We start from the raw sequence: 21,284 nt of genomic DNA on the forward strand, positions 1-21,284 counted from the left end.
AATTTACTCAAAATAATTAATCAATTATCACATAAGGAAACAATTATCTTATTAATTGATAAATATCTTCAATTAGATCAAAATTATAGTCAAATATATCATATAATCGGATTAATATTGATCTAATATGATAAGGTAACTATCCATAAAAAAAAACAGCTAGAAAATCCCAATTGCTCAAGATGAATTCATTCATTGAAGATTCATCAAGTTCATCTTGAAGTTGTGAACAATTTGAAGATTAAGCTCTCGATGAAGATTGACAAGAAAAGCCAGCTACTTTTTAGGGGGAGCTTGTTGGGTCAATTAAGAAAAGAAAGCTATAAACCAAGGGGGAGATTGTTGGGTCAAAATTATGGTTTATACTTTACTTTTCTAGGAAAATTTATTTTTATGTCTTGGACCGTAAACAACTTAGTGTTTACGGTTATAAAAGTGTTTACGGTTGTGTTTACGGCCGATAATAGGTATATGGCCATAAACCTGTTCACGGCCCATGTCTCATATATATATAGGGTGAGGAGTGCATATGAGCATATGGAAGGAGGAGCTTAAGTGTGTGTATTCTAAGGTGTGTTCTAGAGAAAGAAACAAGCAAGAAGAAGAGAGTGTGTGTGAATCTATTGTAAGGATCTCCATTCTCATCATCAATACATCATAGATTCAAGTTATTCTTCTTCTCCTTCTCTTCTATTTTGATCTGACCTCATCCGTTTGATTGGGATTCTGCACCATCAAACGGATCTGATTGATACACAAGCAGATTGCAATTTAGTTTTTTAAGTTCAAGCAATGGCCAAAAGAGGAAAGTCCATTAAGTCCACCGCCGTAGCCAAGAAGTCGACATCTCGTAGCAGCAAGGCCGGACCCCAGTTTCTAGTTGGCCGTATCACTTGTTTCCTCAGAACCGGAAAGTACGCCGACCGGATTGGTGGCAGTGCTCCTGTTTATCTCGTCGCCGTCATGGAGTACCTTGCGGCTGAGGTACTTGAGTTGGCCGAAAATGCTGCCAGAGACAACAAGAAGACTTGAGTTGTGCCTCTGCATATACAGTTAGTTGTGAGAAATGATGAAGAGTTTAGTAGATTTCTTGGAGTTGTTATGATTGCTAATGGCGTAGTGATGCCCAACATTCATGCTCACTTGCTTCCAAAGAAGGCGTCTTTTGCATCTTCTAAAGATGATGAATAGGTTTCCGATTAGGATTTTGGATTTGTTTCTCTGTTGTGGTAGCATTTGATTGTGAATGATAGATTTGGGGAATATAATTTGATTTATGCAATTGTAATTCAAAAGCATGAATGTTGTTGTACCTAATGGAATGTCGATTGATTATCTGGAATATATATATATATATATATATATATATATATATATATATATATATATATATATATATATATATATATATATATAGCTGGGATCTTCTTTCTAAATCTGAGACAAACAAAAAGCTGTTGAATTCACTTCCGAAGGATATCAACTTAGGAAATGACAGAAACCCCTAAAGGCTGAATTAGAAGCAAAAACCAAAGACTTTAGGATGCTTCAGAAAGACTATAACAACAAATGTTAAAATTATGACTATGTTAAGAGACAACTTGCTAAATAAACTGCTAAGCTCGACACATTAAAAAGCAAATTTGAAACTGTAGATTTTGATTTTAAAAAATTTGATGTGTCTAGCGAAGTAGTTGCAAACATGATATCCCATTGTCTACAATTTAAAAATAACCAGCAAAAAGGTCTAGGGTATGATGGTGTTCCTCCACCTTTCAATCATAACTACACATCCATCCCTATGACACAGGAAGAAATTGACAGGGAGGCACATCTTCAATATGGGAAACCAGCTGGATTTATGTCAGGAGGTAAAGTAGCAGAGGATGAGAACAAGGAGAAAACCATTGAACAAACCAACATCTCCTTGAGCTCTGAATCTGTTGCTTCGAACTCATCTGCTTCTAATCAACCTGTTGTTGAGAAATACAGGCCACCGATTCCAGTAAAACAGAGTGCATGTTGTAATTTTGCTTGTGGGAGAAATAAGAGACAAGGCAAGGATACGCCACCAGGGGCAAGAAGAAACAACTTCCCAGTGAAGAAAAAGACATGCTTTCACTATTGAACACCTGGACACATTGCCCGAAACTGTCCAAATCGTGCATACGTTCCTTACTACGCACAAGGCTGACAGAACGCGCAGGGTGGGAGATTCTACAAAAGAAATCATTCGAGGTCACAATCACGCTATGGCAATTGGAATACCCACAAGGCCAGGAATTCAACTCCTAATACCAAGAAATCAAATCCCAAGGTCAAGAAGGGTATGCCGGCCAAAAAGTCCAATCCAAGATATGCTCCCGTGAAGCCAAAATTGTCACACCCCCAAACCTGAACGGCGGAAACGTTCGGGGGCGGATGACTTCATGTGGTAGCGTAACAAATGAATACATAGTAAAGAAAGTAATACAACCATCATATATATAATTGAAAGTTTACATTTGTCAAAAGTTACATGTTCAAAACTCAATTACAATATGATGTCAAAAATACGAGATTAAACTGGCGCCGCAGCATCCCTTCATCAAAAGCGAAATGAATACCTGAAATTTACTGATTTCCTGGGACATACAAGTAATTTTGAAAGAGTAGATCAATATTTAAGCTGGTGAATTTCATAAGTATTTAAGTGACAATGTTTGAATGAAATGAAATGTTTTATCTTTGTTTGTTTGTGTTTAGAAAATCCTATATTTTCTACTAGTATAAAAGTAGCCTTCACTCAAGACCAATGTTTGTTTCCAAAATGTATGTAAATGTAAAATAACCAATGAGTTTGAAAACTTTGTAAATCAATGCATTTTTAATACCCCTTGTGAGTTTTATAACCATACTATTGACTCTGAATGCCTATACACAACGTTCTTCAGGCGTTGGAATGTTATGACATTTGTCACCCCAAACGGTGGACTGCAGCTAACAGTCAGGGCGCGGGTTGTCAAGCCCGTATAGATCTATACACAAACACCATGCTCCCCCTCCAAGGGATTCTGGTATATAATACAGGACTTGAAATGTGTACTCGAACGTACATGAAGTTAGTGTCTCACAAATCCGTGGTATAAAAACAGATCTACTTGTTAAAATGTTACGTTTGGTCTTGTATACGAAAGTAAACTTCTTGAAATATGTGTTTCTAGTACATAAGAGTTAGAAATCTGTTCGTAAAACTATACCTATTATAGTTTCCAAAAAGTGTGTCTTGTTTGTTTAGAAATATTGATAAAAGGAATCACTTGTTTATGAAAGTATAGATTTTTGGTGTAGAGTCTAGGATAGACAAGAAAAATCTAAGAACAGTTTAGTTTATACATGCATTACAACAACATTATATTTTAAAAGGTAAAATGCTATTGTGACATATGTTATATATATATATATAAAAGTTCCTTTAAATGTTTATAAATCGCATGTGATTTGAATATATAACAGTATATAAAAGAGTTTCTTTATGTAACACACGATTTTACCTCGGAAAACGAGGCAAAGTTGAGAGAGAGAGAAGAGAAATGAACCCTTTCTTTGGAAACCCTCGCATCCTATTTATAGTAAGGTTGGTCTGCCTCGGTACGCAGGGCGTACGCTCCTACGCAGCACGTACGCGTACGTCATGCATGACCGAAGCCTCGACTGCCTCGGTTCGGATGGGACGGGTTGCTGGGTACGTGGGTTGGATGGGACGCCGGGTCGGATGGGACGTCGGGTCGGATGGGACGTCGGGTCGGACGGGTCGGGGCTTCGGACGGGTCGGATGGGTCGGTTTCTTCGGATAGCGCGACGTGGACGATCAGAGGCCAATCCTCTCGGTTACGCAGGGCGTACAGGGGTACGCAGCGCGTACCTCGGAGGAGGATGCTGACTCCCCTTCGGATAATATCCGAATTTTGAATTAAATAAATAATTAATTTATTTAATAAACTTCAAAAATTCATATCTTCTTCATACGAACTCCGTTTTCGATGGTCGTTATATCCTCGCGTAGGTGAGACTACGCTCTACAACTTTCGTTTAGACTCCGTCGGCAAATTCCAAAATTATTTTTTTTTATTATTTATTAAAAATCCATCGTGTTTAAGGAATTTCTTTGAAAAATCATAACTTCTTTATCTGATGTCGGTTTTTGCCAGGCTTTTTACCGCTGGAATACCATTGTCGAGACCTTCGATTCTCGTTTAGGTCCTTCCGGCCAAAAGTCGCTCGATTTCCGATTCGAGTTTTTAGTTGTCTGTTGCTAATCCGAACTTGGAAAAATCATAACTTCGCTATATGAAGTCGGATTTGGGCGTTCTTTTCACGTACGATCATGGTTCAAAGACATTTAATCATATAAGGAAATTAAGTAGAACTTATTTATACATTTTATTATGAAAGTAACTTTTTATTATTCAGAAGTGGTTACAATACTTGACCCATTTTGGTCGTTACAAAGAGTTGAAATATCGGGTTGTCACAAAAATCAATGTCATCTCAACGGTCAACTTCAAGTACAAAATCAAGTGCTGAGACACCCATCAGAACAAAAAAATGGGTTAAACCCAACAACAAATGGGTTCTGAAGGCTCACACTCCCAAATCTTCTAACGGTTCTAATATTTCTACATCTTCTGAATCTGATAAACAGGATATGTCATGAGAGAGAGTATGTGACAACCCGAAATTTCCTTTCGGTCAAACCTTAAAAGTCAACCACTTTGTATCATAAGTCAATGTCATTATTTCTTATTTTTACGAAATATAAAGTTCGTTTGATTATTTTAATATTATTTTTAAACGAACGGGTGAAAGAAAGTACCGTCTCGGGTTTTGAATTTTAAAAACCGCAAACACCTCGCGTCTTAGAAATTCCCGACCAAACTTTTAGGTTTTGGGTGAAAAATCACCCAAAAACCGTGAACTCATACCTATGTATGAGTTTACTCCCCAAAAGTCTAGCCATTTGTGTTTACTCCCCATTTTCACAAAAGAGTAAACTCCAAAAACTCTTTCAAGTATCATCCTAGTTTTGATTCCAAATCTTCAATCTTGTAAGTGTTCTAACCATTCCAAGTTAGTAATACACTTAATCTAGTGTTTATACATCTAATCATCCACTCATATGTGTATTTTGTCTAGATTTCCAAAACACCAAGAACACCACGACTACACACTAAGTGTTCTTGGCCTTTTAACTCAAATCAAGCCTTCTAATAGTAAGTACTTCCATTCTTGAGTGATTTTAAGCTAGTATTACATTTAAACATCAAGAAATTATGTCAAGAACACAAGATTAGAGGTGCTCACGGTCCAAGAATATTCTTGGGCCGTAAACATCATAAATGGCACCAAAGTGTGCCTAAGCCCCTAATCTAAGTCCTAGTTGATGTGTAAACCATCCTTGACATGTTTAAACCCTTCCTTATTGTGTTTAAGCCTTGAAAAACATCAAATACCATCAATTATAGGTGTTTACAGTTTGGGGATCTCCCAAAACTGTAAACACCCTAAAGTGTGTTTAAGTTGGTCATTTTCCTTCCTTAGGCTTAGAAACTAGCTTATACACTTACCTAATTGTGTTAAGGACTTGAAAACATAGCAATACCCTTCTCCATGAGGGTTTATGGTATTAAACCCAAAGGGAAAAGTCCATGAGGCTGTAAACTCTTCCAAGGAGTGTTTTTGATGCCCTAGTCCCTTCCAAAGGCCAAATCACTTAGTAGAAATGCTTCAATAGGCTTGTTAAACCACAAAACAACACATGGTCATTAGGACTAGAGTTTATGACCGTAAACTCTAGAGTTTACTGCTGTAAACTCCCTAGGTTATGACCACCAAAACAGTAAACTCCAAGGGAGTTTACCCTTGAACTCTAAACACACTAGCTTTGCCCTACCAACACTCGGATGCAATCCTTGTGATATTTAACACTTGAAACAAAGTGTTTTCATGTTCTAGGGTGTCCCGACTTAATTTATTAGTTATAAATTGGCTAATTAGTTATATATATGTTCACTATATGATAACTAGGCTCGTGCGTGTGTACAAGTCTTCATTTGTCGCCTAGCACCGTACCCGACACTTCAATCCAATCCACTCACCACAAGTGAGTTCATACCCCTTTTAACTAGCCTTTGAAATACTTTTAAATGTTTTAAATGATTTAATGAGGGGGGGGGGGAATACAAGTTTAATACTTACAGTTATTACATCAATTAAATGTGATTGATAACTACACAACCAATGATTTTATTATTGTTCAAACTGTTTATCAAACTGTTTTACTTCAAACTGCTTTACAAACTCTTTTACTTATCAAATACTTTTACTTAAACATTGTTATACTTATTATAAATTGCATGCCCGTATATGTATAGTTATATAAGCAATGTTTAAAAGGCTTAGGAAGGTCGTCCGCCCTATTTCCTTTTCCTCGATTTGGATGTGGTCTGGTGGGATATCGGGTAGCCGTCCGAAGGTCGTTTCAATATTAATTATATATCATGTGTACATATATAGTCATAAAAGTCCTTCTATATTCATACGTACTAGTTACATCATTAGTAATTTACCATCGGGGTAACACAGGATCATACTTATACTATTGTTAGATCAATGAGTCAGTTCATTCATGAGTCACTACTTATTACTATGAGAACATATACAACTATACTAGAAGAAGAACATATACAACAATACTAGAAAGAGAACATATACAACTATACTAGAAGGTGAGCATATACAACTATAATAGGAGAAGAACATATACAACTATACTAGAAAGAGAACATATACAACGATACTAGAACGAGTAACAATACATTACATATACATGAATATGTTAACAAATTGTGATCAACTATATCGGAGCATGCCTTCAACGTCATGGCTCAAGTTGTAGCCAGAGTCTCTTGGAGGGAGAGCATGAGTTTGCGTATAGATCAATACTGGATTGACTATCCTACACCTTGCTGCTAGCTACAGCCGGACCTGCAGGTCTGCGGGTGCCAAACGTCATATGTTTTTACGACCTACATTAGTCTTTGTTACCTAGTAGATAGTATCGTACAATTAATCACATGATACCTTAATATAAATCTGGTTTAAGGTAGTTAGTACACCAGTAGTTCCTATAATACAATACTACAGTACTACAATAATTTACCCTTTAAATATATTTAGTGATTATTTCACTTAAATATTAATGTACAAACTATATTTTCTTAATGATAGCTACACTTGGGAAATTACACACTTTTACAATAAACAAACATACAAAACAGTTACGCCTTGGTAGAAGGCTACATTTAATAGAAAATACAGGTTTTTCTGGGAGATTCAAACTTTTACAAACACTTACAAACATTCACATACTGTTATCACCAATGTTTACAAACTCATACTTTAAAACCATGTTCAAACGTTTTGATACAAACACCGACACTAAAATACTTATGAACTCACCAGCTCAATGCTGATAAACTCTTTCAAAATAACTTGTATTCTCAGGTCGTCGGTAGACAGGTACTGAGGCCAGCTTTTGAGAAGATGGAGCGCATCCAAGACTCATCTTATTATTTTGATTTAGTTTTTGGTGTCTATAACTGTACGGAACACGCTTGTATTAAAATTATATATTAATGCAATGGATGATGTTGTTTGCATATTTACTGTTATACTGTGTTGTGATACTTTACATGACGTCCTCCGCCCCAGAATGTTTCCGCCGTTCTTGGTTTTGGGGTGTGACAGATTGGTATCAGAGCTTAGTTTATAATGAATTGAGTATATCAACCCATAAAAGATATACTAACTATAAACCCATTTGGGATTAAAACACTCTGAACAAGAATCTATACTTTAAATATTAAAATATTAAATTAAGTATACTAGTCTGCATTCATACTAAAATCAGTGTCACAATGACAAGAAAAAAAGTATTACGATTGTTAAATATCACAAGTGAGCTCGGGGATGTATGGTCAGTCCTAGAAATGGCATAGCTTGATCAACTATGTTGGTTCGAGGAGTGATTAGCATATGCCCTAGAATGGTTGTGATATGTTAACAAGTCTAAAAACATACCAACAATACCATAAGGAGAACAGTAGAGCTTAAATATAAAATACTATAGGGGTATTTTGTGCTACTACAAGCTATTTATACACTAGATTCTGATACCTCTCTTCTCGCATAGATTAAATGGTTGGATTCCATCATGGCGACCCGTACATTCCAAATGAAGGCAATGCTGGGTGGATTGAAGAAGAGCCCGAAGATAAGCATCCAATCCCTTTGGATGATCACCTTGCAGAAGGCTTTTCTGACGGATCCGACTCTGAGCCTGAAGTCAACAACCTACCGCCAGTAGGTCAAGTCCCAAACAACAACCCCCGACTAGCTTTTCCAGGTCCTACACCTTTATGGGCAACCAACTTGATTCGCTGGAGTGATGAACAGGGTCAATCCTTACCTTACTTTGGGGACCGAAGCTTTTACAACCTCAACGAAGGTGGCTCTGCGGATCGAGCTCTGCCCGTCATTATCCGTAGGATAGCTCGTAATAGTGAACATGGTCGAGCAGCCATCGACCAAGTCATGGAGATTGATGCCAACTCTGGTGTCAACACAGTCCGCATCCGCCGTCTTGAAGAAGAAATGGAAAGGACCAGGAGGACCAATGAGACCCTGCAGCAACAACTGGCTGCCTCCCGAGCCGAAGTCATGGAACTTCGAGCCCGTCAGAGGGCTCATGAGCGACACCTTCAAGAGGTGTTTCATCAAGTGGCAGAACTCAGGGTTCACCCGAGGAATTCCCATCGCCGTTAAAAGATGTCTAGTACATCTTTGTATTTTGGTTAAGGAGTAGCCTTTAGTATCTGTGCTCTAAGTAGCACTTGTCTGTAAAATATTCCTAACTTTCAGTACTCTAACTAGGAATCTAGGAACTGTCAAACTTTCCGTATGGTACGATGTAAGACCTACTGTTAGGTCGATTTTCCCAGAACATATTACATCAGTAATACCAGTATTATTGACAACTACCTAATCTGTGGGAAAAATCTGTATGCTTGTGTTTTCCTATTAATCTTCCTTGTTGTGCTCTCAAACACTCATTCAACTGTTGGACTATGGTTAGTTAGTCTGTGTGTCACTCTCACCCGACTTACAATTGACTCTTACTATTTTCTTTATCTTTATAAACTTATAGATGAAAGATGCCTCCTCGCAAATCTCCCAGGAATAACCTTGCACTTCCTCCTCCTCCGGTCATCGATACTGCAGCCCTGAATGCTGTCGTAGCTACAGCAGTGGCAACTGCCATGGCCCAGTATCACTCTAATGATGCCAGCAGAGGTGGAACCCCTGTTGACTCTATCCCTGCTGAAATCCATGTGCGCTCGAGAGAGTGCTCCTACAAGGATTTCACCAACTACAAGCCAAAGTCCTTTCAGGGAACCGGCGGAGTCGTTGCCCTATCGCAATGGTTCGAGAAGACTGAATCAGTCTTCGAAATTTGTTCATGCCCTGCTACGAGCAAAGTCAAATATGCCGCATGCACCTTTGAAGGAAAAGCCCTGACGAGGTGGAACGGCCACATTAAAGCGCTAACTCTAGTAGTGGCGAATGACATGGGTTGGGAAACCATGAAGGACCTCATGATTGAGGAATACTGCCCGAGGGGCGAAATCTAGAAATTAAAGCAGGAGCTTTGGAGCCTAACCATGAAGGGCACCAACGTAGTCGCATATACCGCCAGATTCAGCGAACTGGTGGCCCTCTGCCCCAATATGGTTCCCACTGAAGGGAAAAAGATCGAAAGGTACATATGGGGGCTAGTGCCTCTGTATCAGGGGAATGTCCTATCATCAAAACCTGCTACCTTAGACAGTGCCAAGCGACTGACACAGTGACTCATCGACTATGGAGTCAAAACCCCTGCAACAACAACAACCCTAGCCATCTCGAAACCCTCCAAACCCGCTGACACCAAGCGGAAGTTCTGGGAGGAGAAGAAGAAACAGTGAGCTACCAAAAAGCAGCAAATTGTCGCAGTGCATGCCGCAATAACCCCTGCTGCTGCTACTGCTCCGGTGGGGCAGTATGCTGGAAATTTGCCTAAGTGCAACAAAGGCAACTACCACCACAATGGCCCCTGCCGTGAAATTCAGTGCTCTAACTGCAACAGGAAAGGACACACAGTCCGTTTCTGTAAATCTCCGACGAGGCCGATTACCCAAGTCCCCGGCGCTGGCATGAGCCAGACCTGTTATGGATGTGGCGAGGCGGGCCACTATAAGAGGGACTTCCCCAAAGCGAAGAATGCTGGCGGAGTAGGGAGGGTACTAGCAATAGGCCATGGGGAAGCAGTTGCTGACCCGACGATGGTGACTGGTACGTTCCTCCTCGATAACTCCTATGCATACATTCAGTTCGATAGTGGAGCGGAGCGAAGCTTCGTGAACCATAAACTTGCTCGCATGCTTAAACAACAACCACACACACTTAAAGAACAATTCACAGTACAAATGGTTAATGGAAAACCTGAAAGCACGAATAGCATATACTTAGGATGTACCCTAACTTTAGATAACCATTCATTTCCAATCAACCTTATGCCGGTCTCGATTAAAAGCTTCGACATTATCATCGGCATGGATTGGTTAAGTCTTCATCGCGCCAACATCATGTGCTACGAGAAAGCAGTCCGTTTAAACCTCCCGTCTAACGAAACTCTTATCATCTACAACGACAAACCCGGTGCGAGTCTTCGTATTATATCAAGTATTCAGGCACAGAAGTACCTACGTAAAGAATACCATGCATTCCTTGCTCACGTTGTCGATACGAGCCTCGAAACGAAAGAACTAAAGAACATTCCAGTAGTGAGAGACTTTCCTGACATCTTTCCCGAAGAGCTACTAGGATTACCTCCGCAACGGCAGGTTGAGTTAAGAATCGACTTAGTCCCAGGAGCTACCACAGTAGCCAAGTCGCCCTACCGATTAGCACCAGTAGAGATGCAGGGACTATCTGGTCAACTTAACGAACTGCTCAGCATGGGCTTTATAAGACCAAGTTTCTCGCCTTGGGGAGCACCGGTTTTGTTCGTTAAGAAGAAAGGCGGATCATTCCGTATGTGTATTGACTACAGAGAACTCAACAAACCAACGGTCAAGAATCGTTACCCTCTGCCTCGCATAGACGATCTATTTGACCAACTGCAATGGGCGAGCTACTTTTCCAAAATTGATCTAAGATCCAGATATCACCAGTTACGAGTGCTAGAGGAGGATGTTCCGAAGACAGCCTTCCGAACTCGTTACGGACACTACGAGTTCGTGGTGATGCCATTCGGATTGACCAATGCGCCAGCAGTTTTCATGGATCTAATGAATAGAGTATGCCGATCTTACTTGGATCAGTTCGTCATTGTCTTCATCGATGACATCCTGATCTACTCCTGAAGTAAGGAAGAGCATGGCGATCACCTGCGACAAGTTCTAGGAACCATACGAACGGAGAAGCTCTATGCGAAGTTCTCTAAATGTGAATTTTGGATCCGAAGAGTCGAATTCTTAGGACAAGTGGTAAGCCAAGAAGGAATCCACGTGGACCCATCCAAAATTAAGGCCATTGAGAAATGGTCAGCATCGGAGATGCCTACAGAAATTCATCAATTTCTAGGTCTCGCTGGCTACCACCGCAGGTTCATACAGAACTTCTCCTGAATAGCGAAACCTCTTACAACACTGTCCGAGAATGGTGTGGCCTTTGACTGGGAAGAGAAACAGGAGAGAGCGTTCCAAACGCTCAAGCGAGCTTTGTGCACCGCACCAATACTATCCCTCCCCGAAGGGATAGAAGACTTCGTAGTCTATTGCGATGCATCGAATCAAGGGCTCGGGTGTGTTCTGATGCAGCGAGGTAAGGTCATCGCCTACGTCTCGAGACAGCTGAAAACACACAAAGTTAACTACACGACCCACGATCTTGAGCTAGGAGCAGTTGTGTTTGCTCTGAAGATATGGAGACATTACTTATATGGAACGAAAAGCACTATCTTTACCGACCACAAGAGTTTACAACACATAATCGATCAGAAGGAGCTCAACATGAGACAACGACGGTGGGTCGAGCTACTCAGTGACTACGAATGCAAAATTCGTTATCATCCGGGTAAAGCCAACGTAGTAGCAGACGCCCTAAGTCGAAAGCAATATTCCTGTCAAAGAGTCAAGTCGTTGAAAATAACCATCCATTCACACTTTTCTAAGCAAATTCAGGCAGCCCAGCTTGAAGCCATGAAACCTGAAAACATGACGAGTGAATCCCTTAAAGGAATGGATAAAAATTTAGAAGCCAAGGGTGGCGGAGCCTTATATTTCATGAACCGGATCTAGACACCGAGGCAAGGTGGTTCCGAGACCTGATCATGACCGAGGCGCACAACACTCGGTATTCCGTCCATCTAGGTTCAGATAAGATGTATCTGGATCTTAAAAAGTTATACTGGTGGACTAATATGAAAGCAGAGATTGCTACCTTCGTAAGTAAATGCCTTACTTGCGCAAAGGTTAAGGTCGAGTACTAGAAGCCCTCTGGTTTACTACAACAACCAGAGATTCCAGAATGGAAGTGGGAGCGGATCACTATGGATTTCATAACCAAGTTGCCCAAGACAACAGGTGGACTTGATACCATATGGGTCATCGTCGATAGATTGGCCAAGTCTGCACACTTCCTGCCTATCAAGAAAACTGACAAGATGGAGAAGCTTACGAAGACATACATAAGGGAAATCATACGACTACATGGTGTACCTATATCCATTATCTCTGATAGAGATAGTAGGTTCACCTCAAGATTCTAGCAATCGCTACAACATTCCCTGGGAACAAGGTTGGACATGAGCACAGCCTACCATCCACAGACTGACGGACAAAGTGAAAGGACCATCCAAACACTGTAAGATATGTTGAGAGCCTGTGTGATTGACTTTGGAAAGGCATGGGATACTCATTTACCACTTGTCGAGTTTTCCTACAATAACAGTTATCACACGAGCATCAAGGCTGCTCCATTTAAAGCCCTCTATCGCCGAAAGTGCAGATCCCGTCTGTGCTGGGCTGAGGTGGGTGATACCCAATTAGCTAGGGGGCAAGTATCTGACAGTACTCTCACAGGCCCGGAAATCATTCAGGAAACGACAGAGAAGATCTTTCAGATCCGTGAACGATTGAAAGCCTCTAGAGACCGACAGAAGAGCTATGCTGATAAGCGAAGGAAACCTTTGGAATTCCAGGTGGGAGACGGAGTCCTTCTTAAAGTCTCACCCTGGAAGGGCTTGATACGCTTCGGTAAGCATGGAAAGCTTAATCCGAGATATATAGGTCACTTCGAGATTCTCGCAAGAATCGGCCCTGTAGCTTACAAACTCAATCTACCCGACGAACTTCATAAAGTACATTCTACATTCCACGTATCTAACTTTAAAAAAGTGTCTGTCCGACGAGACTCTTGTAATCCCACTCGACGAGATCGAGATCAATGAGAGCCTCAACTTCGTGGAAGAACCAGTAGAGATCATGGACCGAGAAGTCAAGCAGACGAAGCAAAGACGTATCCCGATTGTGAAGGTTCGTTGGAACGCCAAGCGAGGGCCGGAATTCACTTGGGAGCATGAGGATCAGTTGAAACTGAAATACCCTCATCTTTTTGCTTAGTTATTTGTAACTACTTTATTTGTTTAGACTTTAATTTCAGGACGAAATTCCTTTTAATAGGGGGATGATGTGACAACCCGAAATTTCCATTCGGTCAAACCTTAAAAGTCAACCACTTTGTATCATAAGTCGATGTCATTATTTCTTATTTTTAAAAAATATAAAGTTCGTTTGATTATTTTAATATTATTTTTAAACGAACGGGTTAAAGAAAGTGCGGTCTCGGGTTTTGAATTTTAAAAACCGCAAACACCTCGCGTCTTAGAAATTCCCGACCAAACTTTTAGGTTTTGGGTGAAAAATCACCCAAAAACCGTGAACTCATACCTATGTATGAGTTTACTCCCCAAAAGTCTAGCCATTTGTGTTAACTCCCCATTTTCACAAAAGAGTAAACTCCAGAAACTCTTTCAAGTATCATCCTAGTTTTGATTCCAAATCTTCAATCTTGTAAGTGTTCTAACCATTCCAAGTTAGTAAAACACTTAATCTATTGTTTATGCATCTAATCATCCACCCATATGTGTATTTTGTCTAGATTTCCAAAACACCAAGAGCACCAAGAACACACACTAAGTGTTCTTGGCCTTTTAACTCAAATCAAGCCTTCTAATAGTAAGTACTTCCATTCTTGAGTGATTTTAAGCTAGTATTACATTTAAACATCAAGAAATTATGTCAAGAATACAAGATTAGAGGTGTTCACGGTCCAAAAATGTTCATGGGCCGTAAACACCATAAATGGCACCAAAGTGTGCCTAAGCCCCTAATCTAAGTCCTATTTGATGTGTAAACCATCCTTGACATGTTTAAACCCTTCCTTATTGTGTTTAAGCCATGAAAAACATCAAAAGACCGTCAATTATAGGTGTTTACGGTTTGGGGATCTCCCAAAACCGTAAACACCCTAAAGTGTGTTTAAGTTGGTCATTTTCCTTCCTTAGGCTTAGAAACTAGCTTATACACTTACCTAATTATGTTTAGGACTTGAAAATATAGCAATACCCTTCTCCATGAGGGTTTACCGTAGTAAACTGAAAGGGAAAAGTCCATGAGGCCGTAAACTCCTCCAAGGAGTGTTTTTGATGCCCTAGTCCCTTCCAAAGGCCAAATCACTTAGTAGAAATGCTTCAATAGGCTTGTTAAACCACAAAACAACACATGGTCATTAGGACTAGAGTTTACGACTGTAAACTCTAGAGTTTACTGCCAGAAACTCCCTAGGTTATGACCACCAAAACCGTAAACTCCAAGGGAGTTTACCCTTGAACTCTAAACACACTAGCTTTGCCCTACCAACACTCGGATCCAATCCTTGTGATCTTTAACACTTGAAACAAAGTGTTTTCATGTTCTAGGGTGTCCCAACTTAATTTATTAGTTATAAATTGGCTAATTGGTTATATATATGTTCATTATATGATAACTAGGCTCGTGCGTGTGTACAAGTCTTCATTTGTCGCCTAGCACCGTACCCGACACTTAAATCTAATCCACTCACCACAAGTGAGTTCATACCCCTTTAACTAACCTTTGAAATACTTTTAAATGTTTTAAATTATTTAATGGGGAGAATACAAGTTTAATATGTATAGTTATTACATCAATCACATGTGATTAATAACTACACAACCAATGATTTTATTACTGTTCAAACTGTTTAACTTCAAACTGCTTTACAAACTCTTTTACTTATCAAATACTTTTAATTAAACTTTGTTATACTTATTATAAATTGCATGCCCATATATGTATAGTTATATAAGCAATGTTTAAAAGGCTTAGGAAGGTCGTCCGCCCTATTTCCTTTTCCTCGGTTTGGATGTGGTCTGGTGGGATATCGGGTAGCCGTCCGAAAGTTGCTTCAATATTAATTATATATCATGTGTACATATATAGTCATAAAATATATTCATATGTACTAGTTACATCATTAGTTAGTTACCATCGGGGTAACACATGATCATACTTATACTATTGCTAGATCAATTAGTCAGTTCATTCATGAATCAGTACTTATTACTATGAGAACATATACAACTATACTAGAAGAAGAACATATACAACTATAATAGAAAGAGAACATATACAACTATACTAGAAGGAAAACGTATACAACTATACTAGGAGAAGAACATATACAACTATACTAGAAAGAGAACATATATAATAATACTAGAACAAGTAACAATACATTACATATACATGAATACGTTAACAAATTGTGATTTACTGTATCGGAGCATGCCTTCAATGTCATGGCCCGAGTTGTAGCCAGTGTCTCTTGGAGGGAGAGAGTGAGTTTGTGTATAGATATATACTGGATTGACTATCCTACACCTTGCTGCTAGCTACAGCCGGACCTGCAGGTATGCGGGTGCAAACGCTATATCTTTTTACAACTTACATTAGTCGTTGTTACCTAGTCGATAGTATGGTACATCTAATCACATGATACCTTAATATAAATCCGGTTTAAGGTAGTTAGTACAACAGTAGTTCCTATAAGACAACACTATAGTACTACAATAATTTACCCTTTACATATATGTTGTGATTATTTCACTTAAACATTAATGTACAAACAATATTTTGTTAATGATAGTTACACTTGGGAAATTACACACTTTTACAATAAACGAACACACAAAACAGTTACGCCTTGGTAGAAGGCTACATTTAATAGAAAATACAGGTATTTCTGAGAGATTCAAACTTTTACAAACACTTACAAACGTTCACACACTATTATCACCAATGTTTACAAACTCATACTTTAAAACCATGTTCAAACGTTTTGATACAAACACCGACACTAAAATACTTATGAACTCACCAGCTCAATGCTGATTAACTCTTTCAAAATAACTTGTATTCTCAGGTCGTCGGTAGACAGGTACCGAGGCTAGCTTTTGAGAAGATGGAGCGCATCCAAGACTCATCTTATTATTTTGATTTACTTTTTGGTGTCTATAACTGTACGAAACAAGCTTGTATTAAAATTATATATTAATGCAATGGATGATGCTGTTTGCTTATTTACTGTTATACTGTGTTGTGATACTTTACATGACGTCCTCCGCGCCAGAACGTTTTTGCCGTTCTTGGTTTTGGGGTGTGACAGTGTACCCTGCAATGATGACAATGGTTGACCCAGTTTCAAAATGGACAAGGTTCCAAAGACCAACTAATCCCGCTTTGTGTCAGAGCAGCTATGGAGGCATATCGTCAGACTTCGGTTTGTTGATAGTGGTTGTTCCAGGCACATGATAGGGGACATCTCTCAACTGTACAACATTCACCCCTTTGTTTGAGAGTATGTGTCCTTTTGTGGGAAATGAGGAAAGGAAGAGATCACAAACGGGGTTTGTGCTTAATGACATGAAGAATTTTATGATTTGTTCTGAGATTATGTGTGCTGTTCGTAGACCTTCTGGATGCAAATTCAATCAGTGACTTACGGTATGAGTTTTCTTCTTGATATTCCTAAGTTTATCTTAATCTGTTTCGTTTTGAAGACAATCTTTTATTTTTCTTATACTTTTTTGTTAGTAGGTTGTTTTGGGAAGTGATATAAAGATAAAGTGATAACGGGCAGTCTAAAACCAGTGTAAGGGATTGAATCTGAATTTTCTAGACTTTGTGTTCAATATGATGGTAGGCACGGAGGATTTGACATTGTGGATTCGGATAATATATTTTGGACTGACCATACGATGCTCAAGTAGATTGATCAATGAGATAAACACGGGAACCTACGGGATACACTAAATTAATACGCATCTAGAACAGTGGTTCGAATATTCCTTGATGTACGGACTTATGTTCTTAATTCTGGTTCTGATACGGTGACTGGGGGGTTCTGATAAAGTAGGTCTGAAGGAAATTATTTTCTTGCTTTCTATCTGTCAGTCATATGTTGCTTCCTCTGCCTGATCGGAAGATCCGACCTGGAATGCAACATATGCAACTCTATTTCTACACACCTTATTATCTATGAAACTATTTCTATCTTTTAGCCATATGTTGTCCCCTCTGCATGATCGGAAGATCCGACCTAGGACATAGCATATGCAACATTCTACCTCTCAATCCCTCTATCCTAGTTAGCCATATGTTGTCCCCTCTGCGTGATTGAAAAAGATCTTACCTGGGACACAACATATACATCTATCTCTAAATCTGACTTCGTCCTCAAAAATTGTTTACTCACCTAAAGTAAGGCGGCCTTAGGAAGTTCTTGATAACCAGGGTATATCGGGAAGTGGGGAACACATTCTAGTGAAACTAAAATTGAACCATTTAGAGGTTGCCCGTAGATCTCGCTGCTTAATTTAAGTGGACAACAATACTCGTGGTCGTCGTCAGCTAAATAGTATATGTAGAAAAAACTTTCGATATCCTACGTGTTTAAGTGGACCACAATACCGGCAATTGACCAGATCTATTTATGAAGGTGAAGGTACTAATAAACAAGTTCAGGCTGTCTTACAACTTTGATCCCAAATATTCTTCTTTTTGTTAAATATGTTCATAGTTTTCCTCTATGCACAAATTTAGGAGGTGAATTAAAAAAACCAAAAAAAAATCAAAAAAATTAGTGTTATTTAAGTTTTATTTTGTGACATCCCCAAAATCTCGGCCAGAAAAGACCGATTTTCATTTATGCTTTTAAATATTTTCAGAGTAAACCGTTTGATTTGAAAGAGTTGTGGAATTTGTTACCAAAAACAATACATGATAAAACAATGTTTACCGAAGCATTTCATAAAAGAAATGTATTTTCATTATAATCAAAACTCGGGGTGTCATGTTCCGATACAGACCAATAAGCATAAACGAATACATTACAAGTCATTTAACAAATATAAACATATGCAGACTTGTAAACAAAACAACTTGATGGTTCATCCATCTCATGTCCTTCCGCCACTTCCTGTAATACAATTTAAAACTGAGTGGGTCAGGCTTGGGAGCCAACACATGCTTCGGGGGTACCTCAGCAATATAAGTCAAATAAGGCAACCATGAGGGGGATGGAGTGCAACGAATGAACACCCAAGTTCATTAACACCTACAGGTGGCGAACCTGCTAATGTTTCCACAAGACTATCTAGAAAAGTATGTGGTCGTCGTCTAAACTCCGCTAGATGACTAAATCAAACAACAACGAGGCCTCTCATCTGTTTATTACACACCAACTATCTACCCATGTTCTACCCAACATATTAGTAGATAAAAATATACATTTGTATACATAGTTAAAAACCTATATAGCATGCTTTAATCAACACATATTTCACATAACAGATGAGGCACACACACACATAACACATATCTCATAGAGAACAAATCATATCTATGAGTTAGAAGAAAGTGAATACACATTCACACATATAAACAACAATATACTTAATACACTCAACCGTACTTGTATAATTATCGTGTTTATCAAAGGTAGTATACACTCACTTGATCAGAAGATGATCAGACAGCACAACGACTTGTAGAAGTAGTAATCCTCAGCAGATCTGGAAGATCTCCTCAAAAATCGAACTTCTCGCGGGCAGAGCTTCGACTCGGAAACCGCACTTCTCGGGATCTTCGAGATCTCGGGACTTGCCTCGGGGCTAGAGTATGATACCGGGGCTTCGAGGTATTTCTGGCACGCAAAACGATGCAAAACGGGAGAGAGAAGAAAGAAAATGAGCAAAAGACTTGGTTGCCTTTGGATCCTATTTATAGGAGGCTGGAGCCTCGGAGTACGCGGGGCGTACGCCAGTACGTGGGGCGTACTGGTCTGAATACGTCACTGCTTACGTCTCCGAAGACTCGAGTGTGAGTGTCGACATCCCTCGGAGTACGCGGGGCGTAAGTCGGATCGGACCGGTGACTACTCTTCGGATAATGCAATCCGAATTTCCATTTAAATATAAATACAAAATATTTAATAAATTTCGGAAATTCATATCCTCTTCATACGAACTCCGTTTTCGACGTTCATTATATCCATGGAAAGGTGAGACTACGGTCTACAACTTTCGTTTAGACTTCGTCGGCTAATTTTGATTTATTTTTATTATTTATTTTTAATAGGCCGCGATAGACAAACTTCGTTATAAATTCATAACTTCTTCGTTTGACGTCCGTTCTCGCCTAACTTTTTATCGCTTCGATACCAAAAATGAGATCTTCGATTCTCATTTAGATTGTTTCGGCTAAAAACCGCTCGATCTCAAATCGAGTAAAACAGGCTGCATACTGCTAAGCCGAAACTTCGATAAATCATAACTTCCTCATACGAAGTCAGATTTGGGCGTTCTATATATATTTGGAAACCTCGTTTCAACTACTACAACATAAATCAAAGATATTAAGTTTATTTTACACTTAAATTTTGACTCTTATTTGTATTCTTAATTAATCAAACCACATAATGAAGCAATTAAGCACAAAACACATATTACTCAAATAATACAATCTTATTATTTCAAAACGGGTTACAAAGGTTAACCTAGACCATTACATTGCTAAAAAATGGCAAGCTCGGAAACACAGGCGTTACAATTCTCTCCACCTTAGAATGATTCCTTCCCCAGAATCACACATCAACAAATAAATGCGGATAGCGACTCAACATGTCACTCTCCGTCTCCGAGGTGAGATTCGGCCCATTCGTGTGTTTCCATCGGACAAGCACTAACCCAACCATTTTGCGTCGAAACTTCTTAGTCTTTCGGTCAACAATTGCCTCTGGTTCTTCAATCAACCTTTTGTTCTCATCAATTCTCAATTCAGAAATTGGAATTATATCGGGAACTTATCCCGTGAACTTCCTCAAATAACACACATGAAAAGTGTTGTGAATTCCATTCAGTTCTTCGGGTAATTCGAACTTGTAAGCTTGGTTCCCAACCCTCTGAAGAACTTTACACGGTCCAATAAACCTTGGACTCAACTTTCCCCTTTTACCAAATCTTATAAGTCCCTTCCACGGCGAGACTTTAAGCAAAACCGAATCTCTAACCTCGAAAGTCATCAGTCTTCGCTTTTTGTCAGCATAGCTCTTTTGACGATCTTGAGCTGCTAACATTCTTTCCCTAATTATTTTCAACTTTTCAGCAGTTTGATGAACCATCTCTGGTCCCATAAACTACTTTTCCCCAGCCTCAAGCCAACAAGACGGCGTACGACACTTCTGTCCATACAAAGCTTGATAAGGTGCCATCTTAATGCTCGAGTGGAAACTATTATTATAGGAAAATTCTACCAAAGGTAACTGTTCATCCCAATTACCTAGGAATTCCAAGGTACATGCTCTCAGCATATCTTCAAGTGTTTGTATCGTTCTTTCACTCTGACCATCAGTCTGCGGATGGTAAGCTGTGCTTAAACATGACTTGGTACCCATTTCCTCTTGTAGACATTTCCAAAACCTTGAGGTGAAACGGCTATCACGATCCGATACAATCGTTAACGGAACACCGTGAAGCCTCACAATTTCCTTTACATAAGAATTCG

The 21,284-nt window shown here is 39.3% G+C and overlaps 1 pseudogene; it reads left to right on the top strand.

Annotated features, from left to right (window-relative positions):
- The first annotated feature begins 792 nt into the window (after positions 1-792).
- LOC145051405 (putative histone H2A.3 pseudogene) lies at positions 793-1,191 on the top strand (annotated as a pseudogene).
- The last annotated feature ends 20,093 nt before the right edge of the window (positions 1,192-21,284 follow it).

Source organism: Lactuca serriola, chromosome 5 (genome assembly GCF_051521515.1).
Source record: "Lactuca serriola cultivar US96UC23 chromosome 5, Lser_US96UC23_V15, whole genome shotgun sequence".
In the NCBI taxonomy this organism is placed as follows: Eukaryota; Viridiplantae; Streptophyta; class Magnoliopsida; order Asterales; family Asteraceae; genus Lactuca; species Lactuca serriola.